At 34.5% G+C, this 16,427-nt stretch overlaps 1 protein-coding gene across 12 annotated transcripts in view; it reads right to left on the bottom strand.

Moving 5' to 3' along the window:
* The window catches only part of WIPF1 (WAS/WASL interacting protein family member 1), a 158,959-nt gene that overhangs the window by 24,013 nt on the left and 118,519 nt on the right, over positions 1-16,427 (bottom strand). For 3 of the 12 annotated variants that reach the window (XM_074303063.1, XM_074303059.1, XM_074303066.1), the window contains one exon: positions 5,150-5,204. The exons of 7 other annotated variants lie outside the window; for them this stretch is intronic. The gene's annotated coding sequence lies outside the window, so the exon portion shown is untranslated. Of the gene's footprint in view, positions 1-5,149; positions 5,205-14,377; positions 14,541-16,427 lie in introns of those variants that run through there. 2 more of the 12 variants (XM_074303065.1, XM_074303067.1) reach the window with 2 other exon arrangements.

Raw genomic sequence — 16,427 nt, 5'->3', positions numbered from 1 at the left:
GTGATTAAGTGAGTGCACTAAGTTTGATGTCAATATGGGGAGCATCTGGGTGAGAGGGACAGAGGGGTCTAAGGAGGGGGGTACCAGGGCAAAAATGGAGCAGGTCAAAAGCTCCCATGCTAATCAGTAGTAGAATCAAGTTCATGAGTAACTCCTGCACTTCCAGCCTGGGGTAAGATAGAAGAAACTAAGTGTTTAAAAAAATGGCATTGGTTGGGGCAATATATATTGGCTATGCTTGTATTAAAATAAAATTAAAAAAAAAAACAGCAGGAAAAACTCAAAATGTGAGAAAATAGCTAATATAAATATCTGCATTTAAAGAGGAAAGATCAGTTTTTGAATAAAACATGCTCATTGCTCCCCAAATTAAAAGTATCATTAGATTAAACTCAAAAGAAGATAGAAAATAAAAATATTGAAAATAAAAAGAATATAATTGACAGAAAAGGTGGCATTGTCTGATTCATTCTCCCTCATCTATTGTATCCTTTAGACAAACAGTAATTCCTTCTTTAGCAATTTGTCTAAGCTTTTTATCTGCTAGTAATCACTTTAAACTTAACACTGAAGACAGTTCTTTAAATCACGTAAATGTTTTTCTCCTTTTTAGGACTTGCTGACCTCTTTCTCAGGCTTTGGCTGGAGAGTAACCTTTGTGGTTAGTGATGATTTCCTTGAACAGGAGAAGATAAACTGAGCACAAATCTAAGGATGGAAATCTATGATCATCAAAACCTGATATCCTCTGACAACTAGTTAATATCTCATAACTGTCAACAGATTAGATTATGTCTCTAATTTATTTATATGCATTTATTATATTATTTTATTATGTATTTATTTTTCAAATATTTATCAACTGATTATTTGTGTCTCATTAGGCAGTGCTAATACATGAAATGGTGTGTGTTGTAACTAGTATGATGCACATCATTATCTGGTTGTTATTGTTTGTCCTTTGTTGTCAAAGAGGACCATGACATCAGGGAGGTGATGTCATGACATCCAACTGAATTGAATTTAAATGGGAGAGGGCTGTGCAAGGTCACCTATCTCACTTTTCCCTCAAGAGCCATCTGGGTCCAGTGGTCTGATATGGATTAGGCAACTGGACATGGCCCTTGATGTGAAGAGAAACCTTAGCTTTTTAAGCTAAGTATCAACAGTCACATAGAAGAGTGGGCACCTGAGTTAGTGACAACAGCAGGGGCAATTTGAATAGAAAAAAATTACAGTTTATCTTCTTAAATGTTATGAAGTGATGGGTGGGATAGAATGTTGTTGCTTAGAGTTGAATTTTGTTAAATTTAGAATTTTATTAAGTTTTGTTGGGGATATATATACATGCTGGAGAAATAAATAAAAAATCAAAGCAGTATATCCTGGAGGTTAATAGATTTAACTATACATAAGAAAAGTATCACTATCATCATCATCATCATCATCATCATCATCATCATCATCATCATCATCAAAACTTACATTTATTGAGTGCTCCACAGTTGCAAAGTGCGTTACATACATTATTGTATTTGATCCTCACAACAACCTTGTGAGATAAGTGTTATAGATATTATTTCCATTTTACAGATAAGGAAACCAAGGCAGGTTTAGTAATTTGGCTATAGTTCTACCAGGTTATACCAGAAGCTAAATTTTTACCTGTGTTTTCTTGACTTTGGGTCTAGTGTTTTTATCTATTAAACTGTTGTCTCCATATGGTATTTCTTATATGAAATTTACAACCTATATAACCTCAAGATATGAACCCATGTTTCCTCATTTATAAAACAAGAGGATGGGTATAGATGACTTGAGTGAGGTTCCTTCTGATTATAAATCTATAATTCTATAATATTTGATATATTCACTAAGCATGTACCATAGGTAAAGTCCTTTTACTAGATATTTTCAGGAGTATCAAAAAAAAAAAAAAAAAGCAAAGATGTCTGCTCCCAAAGAGTTTAGAGTCAAGTAGATAAGATACATTTCCCTATATGAGCTTATATTGATAAATGGCAATATCTGATACAGACAAAACTTAGAAGAATTCTAAGGAGAAAGTGATAATTTTAGGTTGAGAAGGCAGAAAGTCAACATGAAAGTAGGGGCTACCGAGTGTTTCAAATCCAACTCTTTTTTGTGTCTTCTTTATGAAGACCCTAGAGTTTCTAAGCTAGTAAGATGTGGCATTATTTCCTGCATGATTCAATCTATTTTCCATAGGATATTGGTCTTTTCCATCTCTCAACTCTTTTTGTCCCTGTCTCTAGTACTAATTTTTTGTTTTAAATAGTATTTTTATTTTTCTAATTACATGTAAAAGAAGATTTTAACATTCATTTAGGAAATTTTGGGGTTCAAATTTTCTCCTTCTGTTTCTCATCCCCTCTCTAAGACAGTAAGCAATTTGATATAGGTTATATATGTGCAATCATGTAAACTTTCTGTATTATGTTGTAAAAGAAGAAACAGACCAACCCACATATACAGAGAAAGTAAAAATAGTATAGCACTAAATATTTTAACTTCCAATTATTTTTTGTTTTGTGGGTTGATCTAATATCCATTTAGGAAGAGAAAGATCTAGAACATACCCAAACAAAAATATGCAAAATACCTGGAGAAATGAAACATTCTGGAGTACCACTGTATTAGGATAAAGAAAATGATTTTAGATCTAGGTACACAACTCTTCCTATATTCCAATTTCTCTTCTACCATGAATTGGTGTCTTAAGTATATTGCTAATTTTCATGTTAAAATAGCTCTAATTATAGGAAGTTGGACCAAAATTTCCTTTTTTATATGGAGCAAACCATTTGTAGCACCTTTTGTGAAAAAAAAATTGGAAAAAAATAAATGTTCATTGATTGGAGAATGTTTAAACAAACTGTGGAGCATGCACATAATGGAATATTATTATGCTATAAGCAATGATGAATGTGATTAATATTGAGAAGTTTATTGGAAAGATCTATATAAAGTAATAAAGTAAAGATTCAAGAAAACAATATATAGCATAATTATGGCAATGCAAATAGGTAACTTAAAAAAAGGAAATTAAAATTGAATATTGCCAAATGATAAAGAACAAGCAAGGTTTAAAAAGAGAGCTATGAGAATATAATATCCTTCTATCTTCACCCTACTTCAAGCACATGTGTTCTTTTCCTTGGTGGAGGGAGGAGGTCCACAAGTGTTGCACTTTGAAAACATTTTTGATTTATTGGTCAATCAATAAACATTTATTAGGAACCTATTTTGTGTCAGACACTGTACTAAGGGCAAAGAAGCTATATATAAGAGAAACTGAAAATAACAGAAGGATGACACTAGAATTGAGGGATCAGGAAAGGTTTCCTGTAGAAGGTGGGATCAATTATATTGATTTTTTTCCCTTGTCTTTTTCTTTTTATTTTAAAAATATTATTTGTTATGTGGAATGTCTCTTAGGAAGGAGAAGTTAGAGGGATGTTGGGGAAAATTATAGTGATGTTAAAAAATAAAAACTTATTTTAAAAAATGAAAGGCTTGCACTAGTTAATTTCTAAAGTTCCTTTTAGTTCTATATCTAAGTCTGGCAATCTTCTTTTTAAAAAAGTTTAAATTTCACTTTAATTTATGATGAAGCAATATCAAATTACAATGAAGAACGAAAAGATAATAGATTTTAATGGCTGCTTCCATCTTGAATCAAAAAACCTCAAAAAATCTGTATTCCTCCCCTAACTGTTCCTGTTTCTATTGCGCAGAATCTACCACTGAAATGGATCTTACTGGAATCCCTTCACTAGTTTAATTTTCAAAGTTGAAGGTGCTTAAGGCCTGAAATCTATCAGACCAATTAAGATGAAATTGGCTTTGTTCTTGAACTTCCTGTAAAAAAATACTCAACAGGAAAAATTAATTTTCACAGAAAACCACAGTCATCCTGTTTCTTTAACACAAACTTTTTGCAGCTGCAGTTGCCTGTAGTTTCTATATTATGATGCTGGCTAGAAAAATCCCCACTTATTGAGTTGTCATTTATAATATTTTAACTCTTAGATGGCAGAAATGATCATTAACATGGAGATTTTTTAAAAAACCAGATGGATACTGGGAAGCTGGTCCTAGTTGCTTCTAGCTATATATGTAGTGAAGTTGTACAAGGACCCAAGGAGAACAATGCTAGGTTTAAAAAGTCAATCAGATTGGTTTTACTTAAACCATTAAAAAAAGCAGCAAACAACTTTTTTAGGCTTTGGTCCAAGTAAAGGCTTCCTACTTCTTAGTTTCAGTACCTGCTCCTTGGGACTTCACCCAAACTATGCAGTATATATCTTGTTTGTACATAGTTGTTTGCAGGATGTTTCCGCCATTGGGCAGTGAACTTCTTGGCAACATGAACTGTCTTATGCCTTTCTTTATACCTCAGAGTTTAGCAAAGTGTTTGGTACACAGTATTGTTCAGTCATATCTGATTCTTCATGAGAAAATTCTTCCTATAAGCAATTCTTTATGACTTACTCTCCTTGAGGTTTTTTTGGTAAAGATGCTGGAGTGGTTTGCCATTTCCTTCTCTAGGGGATGAAGGCAAATATAGGTTAAGTGACTGGCCCAGGATCATACACCTACGAAATGTTTGTCACTAGATTTGAATATAGGTATTCGGGACTGCAGGCCCAGTGCTCTATCCACTGAGCCACTACCTGTCTTAACAGTAGACACTTAAATGTTAATTGATTTATTCAGTTTGGAAATGAGAGATATGTTTGGAAACCAATATGATGTAAATATATTTTTAAGTCAATTGAACGAGAGATAAAAGGGAGAACTACACTTTGTCAGTACAGAGAAGCAGATGAACTTGGTTTATTAATCAGGGATAGCTTGCAATTCGATATGAGAGATGTAGAGTCTAGTGGATAGAGGTCACATGGTTCATTGAAATGAGTGAAGAATTTGGAGTTAGAAAGGCTGATTTTAAATCCTGACTCGGCAATTCATACTCTCTTTGGCCTTGGCCAGGAAATATAACTTCACTGCAACTCATTTTTTCTAATCTATAAAATGAATGGGTTGCTCTAGATGACTTCTATCCTAAATCTATGATCTGTAGAACAGCAGAGTTAGGAAGATCTGAGTTCAAACAGACACTTACCAGCTGTATGATGCTGAGCAAGTCATTTAATCTCTGGGAACTTCAGTTTTCTTATCTGTAAAATGGGGACAATGATAGCATCAACCTTGCAGGATTGTCCAGAGGTTCTTCAGAATAATACCGGAATGTATTTTGTAGTTCTTAACACACACTCTGTTAAATTTCAACTACTATTATTAGGAAATTATATAGTAAATGTTTGCAGCCTGATTCCTTTCACAGAAAACATTACTCAATTTTTCCATCTTTTTTTTTTCCTTTTCTATTTCTACACTATTTAAAACAAAGAATTTAATTGAAAGATTGTTCCCTTTCCTCCTCCCCTTTGCCCTCCATAGAACTGTAATGCTTCTAATCTACTGTATTTAGTGAGTCTTCCAGATTATTTTTTAAACAGATTTCATTAAAATAAAGTAAACAAAGGGGAAACAAGCCCTTTTTCAAACAAGTCACTCTGAAGGCTCCAAATTGTTACTAAATTTAGGCATGTGGTTGCACAAAGTCTTGCAGTACTACTGTCAGAACAGCTTCCAAAAGCATCAAGTTGTAAAAGAAATAAAATTCACACTGGTTTTTTAGTGCTGCTATAACCAGTATCCTTTGCTCTTCCATATTTCACTTATTAGGCAAGAGTAAAACTAAGGCTCTGGAGAAAATTAAGACCCATTTTTAAGGCATAAAAGTGAATAACAACTGAGTTCTTAAATGTGGGAGGATTATTATTGGGAAAACAATTCTATTTTGAGAGGCAGTGAATGCAGCAGATAGAGAGTTGACACAGGAAGACAGAAGAGCTGGGTCATATCCTGCCTCTAATATTGTTGTGTGATCCTGGACAAGTCACTTTCATCTCAAGTACCTGGTTTATAAATGGTATGACAGTAGCAAATATATACTCTTGAGGAAGTTGTTTTTTTTTTTTAAACCTGGAATTCCATAAGGAACAATGAAATCACAGGTTTGAAAACACACATAGAAGTTCATTTAAGTAATTAATTGAACTCACTCTCTCCAGTTATTATTTCCATCCATCAATTCAGCCAAAGAGCATTTAATTAAATGATTACTTTGTTCTAGGCACTATGTTAAGTGCTGGCAGTATCAAAAAAGATAGAAATCAAGTCACAGCCCTCAACTAGCTCCCTTTCTAACAAGAGGGCCCATGCATACAATATTCACAAAGAATAGATGGAAGCTCATTTCACAGAAAAGGCAATGGGGAAGGGAAAAGGGGAATCCATGAAGTCTCTTACAGAAGGTAGGATTTGAGTTGAATCTTTGAAGCAAGCTAGGGAAACCTGTAGGTGTGTGGGGCTGAGGAGGTAGAGTATGCAATATTCTCTCTAGAAGTAATTTAAAAAGCTACTGAAAATCTTTTCTTAAAGATCTGCCTTTCAGTTTTCTTATCTAGTCTTAATTAGTGAATGGGCATTAACTTAGTCAAACTGAGACCAGTTAAGCCAAACTTGTTAAACTAAAGAACTTAATTTAAAAAGGCCCAAGTCTCCCACTGCATACAGGGATATCTCCAGTCATTTGGTCACTGGACTTAGATGGTTGTAAAGGAGAAAGTGAGGTAGGTGACTACACAGCCTCCCTCTAGTCAATCTAATTTACTTGTATGTCATGGCATCACCTCCCTGATGTCACGGTCATCTCCAGGAATAAAGGACAATCAACAACAACAGCCTCACCATGTAATATCTTTTTTTTTTCCTTTTCATATGATGAATTGTAAAGTCATAAGAAAAATGCCACCAAATGGTATATGAAGGTTATGGAATATTATTGCTCTGTAAGAAATGACCAGCAGGAGGAATACAGAGAGGCCTGGAGAGACTCAAATCAACTGATGCTGAGTGAAATGAGCAGAACCAGAAGATCACTGTACACTTCAACAACAATACTGTATGAGGATGTATTCTGATGGAAGTGGAAATCTTCAACATAAAGAAAAACCAACTCACTTCCAGTTGATCAATGATGGACAGAGGTAGCTACACCCAGAGAAGAAACACTGGGAAGTGAATGTAAATTGTTAGCACTAATATCTGTCTGCCCAGGTTGCATGTACCTTCGGAATCTAAAGTTTATTGTGCAACAAGAAAATGGTATTTACACACATGTATTGTACCTAGACTATATTGTAACACATGTAAAATGTATGGGATTGCCTGTCATCGGGGGGAGGGAATAGAGGAAGGGGGGGATAATTTGGAAAAATGAATACAAGGGATAATATTATAAAAAAATATATATATAATAAAAAATTTTTTTTACCTTTTGACCTATAAAAAAAAAAAAAAGAAAAAGAAAAATGCCACCAAATTTACTCCTGAAGGGTTAAAAAGACTTTCAAAAGAATTAAAACATTTTACTATTCATCATTACCCTCTCAAGAGGATGATGATGAGTAGAAAACTATTTATAAATATGTATATATACAAAATGCACACACATACCTATATACATATATGCATATATACATATATGTGCACACAAATACACACAATTCTTCCTTTTACATTGTAATCATGATTTCGATATGTTGCAGGTTGTCACAAGGAATTAAATGGGAATTTTGGGGGAGTTTTATGGAAGCTGCAGATAACACATGAAGGCCAGCTGATCACACAGAGCCTAAGACTAAATACTTAAGCCAAATTTTACAATAAAGTACTGATTATAACCCACAACAGAAAAAGAAAACATTCAGACTTCTCTGGTATGAAGAACCAAAAACTTTACAGGAGTTTTCTAGATTATGGGGGTACGGTGCCCTTAACCCCTCTGATGTGGAAGGGATAATTTTATATATATATGTGCGTGTGTGTGTTTATCTATGAATCTATCAATCCATCTATCTATGAATCTGTCTATCTATCCATCAATCTCTATCCATCTGTCTATGAATCTATTTATAAATCTGTCTATCCATTCATCTATTCTTCTATCTACTTATGAATCTATCTGTCATCTCTCTCTCTCTCTCTCTCTCTCTCTCTCTCTCTCTCTCTCTCTCTCTCTCTCTCTCTCTCGCTAACATTTATAAAGCACCTACCATATGCCTGGCACTGTGCTAAGTGCTTTATAATTATTATCCCATATAATTCTCACAACAACCCAGGGTGCTGTTATTATCCTCATTTTTCAGATAAGGAAACTGAGGCAAACAGAAATTATGAGGAAGCTCAGTGTCACACAGCTAAAAAATGTCTGAAACAAGATTTGTATTTAGGTCTTCTGACTCCAGACCAAGCATTCTTTACACTGCTCCATCTAGCTGCCGAACCATGGTATTTTTCCTGAACTTGTATATTATTATGCTGCTGCTCCCCTTTCTAGCTTTATAATCTTTTATTTCTTTTAAGAATTTTCTCTTTAGGGAAGGTTGTCCTTGGTTGCTAGTGCTCTCTTTCTCCTTAAGTTGACTGATACTTATCTGTTTACATGTTGTATTTCTCAGAATGTAAGCTCTTAGTGGGCAGAGGTTATTTTTTCATTTTTGTCCTTGTAGGGATACAGCCTTCTCTGATATATAGTAGCTCCATGAACTAGGACAAACCAGTGATCCACTAGGTCAGGGTAATGAGGCAAGTCCCTTAACCTCTGTTTGCCTTAGTTTACTTATCTATAAAATGGGGATAATTATGACACTTCTCTCCAAGGGTTGTTGTAAGGATAAAGTAAGATAATATTTGTAAAGTGTTTTTAGCACAGAGTTTGGCACACAGTAAGTGCTATATAAATTTTAGATATTATTATTGAATTGGGGAAGCTAGATGTTGATTAAGGTCGTTAGCTATGCCTGGAATCAGAAAGACCGAGCAAATCCCTTTCTCTCTCACAGTCTTAGTTTCTTCATCATTAAAATAAAACATCCCAGGATTGTTGTGAAGATCTAATGAGAAAGAACATGTAAAGCCCTTTGGAAAGTACTCCATAAATGTTAGCTATTATTATGGGGCATATTCATTCAATCTAATGTGCAGTTTCTCAGAACCATATTTCTAATTAAATCTTGCATCCCTCTAGTGCCTTGAATTAAATGTTCCACATAGAGCAGCGCGAAGTTAAGGACTAGATCTTCCTTGATAAATTTTTTTTGGCAGCGTGGCATTATGAAAACAGTGCTGGATTTGGATTCTAAATATTTAGATTTGGAATCTGCCTCTCTACACTTACTGTCACTATGACAAGTCATTTGTCTTCTTCCCCCCCTCAGTTTCCTCATCTGCCAAATGAGGGGGTCCCTTATAACTTTATCAAACCCAAGAGGATTATAGATGTAAAAACTCCTCTTAGAAGAACCAGTAGATAACAATTTGATGAAACAAACAAAACTAAACTAAACTAAAAAGAGCTAGAAATCAAAGTGGTAACATCTTTTAGAGGGAGACTGATGAAAATGAAATGGATTATACTTTACATATGTATGAAGCATTCACCAAAATATATGAAATTTTAACAAAATATTACCTAGTCTTTAAGAAACTAGTTTTTAAGAGCCTTAAGTGGAGACCAATTTACTCTATTTATCCATGCTAGTGCTACCACTTTTTCTTGTGAAAATCCTGTTTAGGGATCCAGGCACTAGATAGAGTAAGGGAGTAAAGAAGAAGGGGACTAATGGCTTACAGGCCAGATCCACCTGGGCCTTGTTATCATTGAGGTCATCATTGAAATATAATTTTGGTCAAAGAGTCCAGAGAATAATTTTCACTATAATGGGTTGCTCTAAACATAACAGCTCAGAGTGCTGTCTCTCAAAGAACTGAAAAAGATGACCAGTGGTTGATTAGATAACCACATTTTAGAGGACATAACACTCTGAAAGCTCATAGCCCAAGTTAATAGTTTAGTATTTGATATACTTTTTAAATAACATTTTCTTTTTAAAATTTTTTTAAAATTTAAATATAAATTTTTTATTATTTAAAAATATTTTTATTTTCAAAACATATGCATGGGTAATTTTTCAACATTGACCTTTGCATAGCTTTGTGTTTCAGATTTTCCCCTCCTCCCAACCCCCTCCTCTAGATGGCAATCTAATATATGTTTAAATAACATATTTTCTAGGTTTAATTTTTAAAGGTAGATAATAATAATGATAATAATTCCTCTACCATGCCCCAGCTCTTCCTCTTGAAATCTCCCTCCAGCCTTATAATTTGCACATTGGAAGTTCTCTCTGCCTCTGTGACCTCTCCCTCTGATTGTATGGTTCCTGCCAGAATCCCCATTTAAGGAGGGCAGCCAGGCCAGTTTTTTTCTCATTCCTCTTTAGACTATACTTTGGACTTCTATCATATCCTTCCTCCATCTCCCTTAACCCTTTACATTTGTCCCATATATGTGTTGTCTTCATCCAGCAGAATGTAAACTCTTTGGATTATCTTTCTTTTTATTTGTCTTCCTATAAATGCTTGTTGACTGACTTGGTTGGCCATTTTATGATTTTCTAAGGAAAAAAAGCTCCCAAAGTTTAAATTCTTTTTATGAGTAGTTCCTGAGAATTTAAAAAAAAAAAACAACCACAATTTTTCTGAGTTTGTTGAGAAGGAAAATAACAGGCATTTGGGGGTAAAGAGTTTGAGAATTTCATAGAACTTTATTTTAAATACATACATTAGGATTTGTAAAGGATCTGTGGTTTTGTTAGTGTAGGAAACCTTTGTTAGAAACTCTCATGTGAAAAGCAAATTAAAACAACTCTGAGTTACCATCTCATATCTATTAGATTGGCTAAGATGATAGAAAAGGAAAATGAGAGATGATGGGAAATTAGATACACTAATGCATTGTTGGCAGAGTTATAAACTGGTCCACCCATTCTATTTTTTTTCCTGAGGTAATTGTGCCCAGGGTCACATAGCTAGGAAGTGTTAAGGTCTGAGGCCTGATTTGAACTCAGGTCTTCCTGACTTAAGGGCTGGTGCTCTATCCACTGTGCCACCTAGCTACCCCAGGTCCAACCATTCTAGAGAAAAATTTTTGGAATTATGACAAAAAAAGGTATAAAATGGGACATATCCTTTGACCCAGAAATATTAATACTAGGTTTATTTTCCAAGTAGATCAAAGAAAGGAAAAGGACTCCTATTTATGAAGACACTAATAGCAATTCTTTTTGTGATGGCAAAGATATCCTTAAACAAATTATAGTATATGAATGTGATGGAATACAGTCATGCTATAAGAAATGATGAAGGAAATGTTCTCAGAAAAAGTAGGATGATCTCTATGAACTGATAAAAAGTGAAATGAGCAGAACTAGGAAAACAATATACGTAGTAACAGCAATATTGTAAAATTCATTTTTGTGAAAGTAAAAGACTTAGTAATTCTGACTAATATAGTAATCCACCATAATTTCAAAGCATTCATAATGAAAAAGGCTTAGCCATCTCCAAATTGAGAACTGATGAACTCAGAGTGTCAAATGAAGCACTTTTTTTTTCTTTTTTTTCCCTCTCTTTGTTTTTCTTGCTTTCCTCCTCTGGAACACAGCTTATATAAAAATATGTTTTCCATGATTTCATATGTATAATGGATATTATATTTCTTGTCTTCTCAAGTGGGGGGGGGGAGAAGGAGAAGACAGGACCTTAGATGGAGAGAATTTAGAACTGAAAATAAAAATTAAATTAAAAAAAAAAGGAAACTCCCCATGTGGGAACTCCCTCTACCAAAAGTCACCCTGCCAACTCTATGAATGCACAGATAAGTCTTGAGGAACAGCCCAACACACATAGGGATTAAAATCAGTTTCATCCAGCATTATCCACTGTCTCATATATCTGAAAGCATCCTGTAGATATTTCAAACTCAACATGTTAAAAAAGATGCTTGTTATCTTCGTCTGCTAAATCCACTCTTCTAAACTTTTTTTTTTTCCCCTTTGGAAATCACCATTACTCAGGCTGCCAATGTTGAAGTTATCCTCAACTGTTCCTCTCTCCTCCACCTCCCACATCCGATATCTTGCCAATTCTACTTCTACAGCATTCATTGTATCTACCTTCTTCTCTCCTAATTAAGACCTAATTAGCTCCTCTGCTTTCAGTCTCCTCTCCAATTCATCCTCCTCATTGCTGCCAAAATTACATTTTGAAGTATTTCTGTCCTTGTTGCTTGCTTTCCAAAGGACCTTCAATGGTTCCTCAAATAGAGGATATTTTCCTCAGGTTGGTACTTAAAGTCTTTTACAATATGGCTTTAACCTACCTTTTCTACACTCATGGCTCATTACTGCCCCTTTATACATTCTACACTCTTAACAAAACAGAACTGCTTGATGTTCTTTGAACTTGGTATTTCATATACTATTTCTGTGCCTATCCCTCATCCCTGAATGTATTCCCTCTCTCCCTCATTACTAACTCTTATAATTTCTAGCTTCTTTCAAGGATCAAGTCACACACCTTCTCCAGATGAAATTCTTTCTCCATTATGTTAATTGTTAGTACTCTTCCTTTCTACCAAAACGATCATATACATATGTACTTGTTTATATATTGTATCTTATCCCTTTCCTTCCTTTCCTCTTCCTTTCCTTTCCTTTCCCCTTTTCCCCCTTCCTTTCTTTCCCTTCCCCCTTCCTTCCCCTTTCTCTTCTCTCCTTCCTTCCTTTGCCTTCCATCTTCCCTTGCCTTCCCTTCCCTTCCCTCTTCCCTTCTTTTCCTTCCCTTCCCTCTTCTCTTCCCTTTCCCCTTCCTTGCCTTCCCCTTCCTTTGCCTTCCTCTTCCCTTGCCTTCCTTTCCTTCCCTTGCCTTTCCTCTTCCCTTCCCTTCCCTCTTCCCTTCCTTTCCTCCTTCTCTTCCCTTTCCTTCCTTTCCTTCTTTCCTCCCTCCCTTCTCTCTCTTCCTTCTTTCCTCCCTCCCTTCTCTCCCTTCCTTCTCTCCTCCCTCCCTTTCTTTCTTCCTATATTCTTTCTTTCTTTCTTTCTTTCTTTCTTTCTTTCTTCTTTCTTTCTTTCTTTCTTCTTTCTTTCTTTCTTTCTTTCTTTCTTTCCTTTCTTTCCTTTCTTTCTTTCTTTCTTTCTTTCTTTCTTTCTTTCTTTCTTCTTCTTTCTTTCTTTCTTTCTTCTTTCTTCTTTCTTTCTTTCTTTCTTTCTTTCTTTCTTTCTTTCTTTCTTTCTTTCTTTCTTTCTTTCTTCTTTCTTTCTTTCTTTCTTTCTTTCTTTCTTTCTTTCTTTCTTCTTCCTTCCTTCCTTCCTTCTTCCTTCCTTCCTTCCTTCCTTCCTTCCTTCCTTCCTTCTTCCTTCCTTTCTTTCTTTCTTTCCTTTTCTCTTTCTTTCCTCTCCCTCCCTCCTTCCTTTTTCTAGCACAATTCTTTGAATTTAACATTTACTTAATAAATTCTTGCCACATTGGACTAAAAATATATTCTAAAAGAAGTCGCCACTTCAAGGATTTAGTAAATGTTTGTTAAAAATCTGAGATTGATTTTTAAAATCCTAGAATTTGAAAAAGTTTTTATGTTAAATGGATACTTTATGAAATTTCAAATATAATATCCTCCTCTACTAGAAAACTATTATGAAGATAATTTTAAAATAGAATGAAATTAATTTAAATTAATCTTAAAATAAAATAAAATTCATTTACAAATAATTTAAAAATAAAATATAATTAATTTTTGAATAAAATAAAGATCCTTTTCCCCTATAAGAAAAATACTACATAAGAAGAAAGAATATTACTACAGTTGCACAGCAACACATCATAGTAATGTTTGTTCAACGATCTAGGCCTTTACTGGACGTCTAACATAGATCCTTGTTAAACTGATATCTCAGTAATAAATGTTTGGTCATACTGTACTATATCTATATCTATATCTATATGTATATATGTACATATACATATATATACACATATATACATACACACACAAAGAACAGAAATAAATATCAGTTTCAGAATAAATGTGTTGCAAAGAGGTTAAGGCTTCTCCCAAGAAAAAGAAAAATAATGCTAATAAAGTATTTGTGCTCATTAACAATTCATAATTGCAGTTACTAATCCCTTAATGTCACCCCAAGTGATGGCTAATGAATACCACCATGCTATGAAATCTACATGGAGCCATAGCAAGGACCTTTTCCTAGCAAACGAAGCCCTTTCGTTTTGACATAACAGATGACCCCCACTACAAGCCATTTCATTCTCCCCACGCCCTTGTAAAGGAAATAAGTTCAACTTAAAATATAGTTTGTCTTACCGTCAAATGACATGTATGATCAGGGTACAGGCGGAGAGAACATATGAGACCTAAGATAAGCATGACAACCATCCCTGAAAATCGAATTATTAGCTAGGACCAACATAGTGTAGTCAAACCAGCCATTTTAGACAAGGTCTGGACTTCTGGTTGAGTGTTAACACACTGAGTCAGAGACAGACATCCTACTGTGGTTATTTGCTTCCTGTCTGATTAATTTGCTGTTTGTTCCTTCTTCCTTTACTTCAAACTAGCATGCAGAAAAAATGTCACTGAATTGGTTTGTCTTAAGAAAAAAGAAAAAAAGTTAAAATGTTTCTCCTCTCTGTACTCTTTACATCCACTTGGTTCAAAGACCTAAATGAATCTCTGAACTATGAATGAATTCAAATTTTTCAGTAAGTATTGAGCAATAAGCAATAACCCTTCCAGCTCTCGAGATTCTTTTCAGGGAAGTCTGTTTGAAAATGTTTCTCTCAGTGTGGACTATTCACCTTAGCAACTAAATGGTTGCTGAGAAATAAAATATCCATTTCATGAATAACAGGAATGTCCCATGGTCCTAAGAGGGGATGTGAAACCCCAAAACAAACCAAAAAACCAACTCACACCTAAACTTAGGCTTAGAGAGTTACATTTAAGAATAACCAATTTTAGGGCTAGGAGGAAATTTAGACATCATTTAGTACAACCCACTCATTTTACAGATAAGGAAACTTAAAGGTCAGAGATCACAGAGACAGTAAGTTGCAGAGGCAAAATTAAAATCCAGCTCTGGAGATTTGCAATGCATTCCAGTGCCTTTCAAGGAAGTAGGAAGTGAATAGGAAGATAGGTGATTAAAAAAAAACCAAAACAAACAAACAAAAAAAACAACCCAGGAAGTCAAGGAGTAGGCAAGAAGGCCAGGTATTTTGAAATGTAAATTTTGGGCCAAAATTTGTATTGGTTTGTATGTATGCATATTATTTCAGGTATGCCCAGATACAAAGATAGCTCCAAAGCCATAATAAAATAGAGCAAAATAAATTTTGTTTGTTTTCATTGTCAATCTACTGGCTAAAGCAACAGTAAACTTGCTTAGAGATGGTTGAGAAAAAGTTCAGAAATGAAGAGAATGAATGGAGAAAAAGCTTCATTTCTGTCACTATTTAGAAATTAAAAAGGGGAATTGAAATAGAAAATAAAAACACAATTGTGGAGCAAGGGTAAAATAATATTAACATGTTAGTGAAATTTTCCTTTTAGGTGGGATTTATAGTTCAAATTTGCTATAAATGTCCTTTGGTTTGGGGAAAACAAAATCACTCATGAGAAAGAAGAGAGGTCTCATTCCTATATGAAGTAAAACCCAGAAGCAGATACGTTCGGATAAATTCCCCTAATATCACTGTTAAATAGTCAGTCAACAAACATAGTAAGTGACCTTGGGGAAAAGTCACTTAACTTCTCTGGAATTCTTACAATCTCATTTGTAAAGTGAAAGAGGTTAAGGTAACTAGGTGGCAAAATAGAACACTAGCCCTGGAATCAGGAAGAAGTGAATTTAAATAGCTGTGTGTCCCTGGGCCAGTTACTTAACCCTAATCGCCTCTCCCCCCAAAAAAACAAAAAAGGCTGGACTAGGTGATTTCTAAGGTCTCTTCTAGTTCTAAATCTATGAGCCGATGATCTGACTAATATGATTAAAATTTTTCTTTAAGTCTACTGCTTTATTCTGAAGTTCTAAATGGATATTATCAAATTCCCTTTAATATATTTCATATATATAACTTTATCTCCCTCTATCTCCACACTAGCTTCTACCCTCTAACATTCAACTATATCACAGATTCTTAACTTAGTGTCCATAAACTTATACACCTGAAAAATAAAAAAATGGCAAATTCTTACTTACAGGCATTTCTTTTAACTGTTCCCATTAATGGAGTGGGTTTTGAATAAAAGATCAGAAAGGTCAGGGTAGCTGGGAGATAGGAGAACAATGGACTGGAGTTTGGGCTCCATTCCCATGTTTATTAAAATCTTGTCATACTTTAGCAAGAGTCAT

This window comes from Sminthopsis crassicaudata, chromosome 3, assembly GCF_048593235.1.
Source record: "Sminthopsis crassicaudata isolate SCR6 chromosome 3, ASM4859323v1, whole genome shotgun sequence".
Classification (NCBI taxonomy): Eukaryota; Metazoa; Chordata; class Mammalia; order Dasyuromorphia; family Dasyuridae; genus Sminthopsis; species Sminthopsis crassicaudata.
Note: the sequence above shows the minus strand (reverse complement) of the source record. Positions and strands in the feature narration are given on the sequence as shown.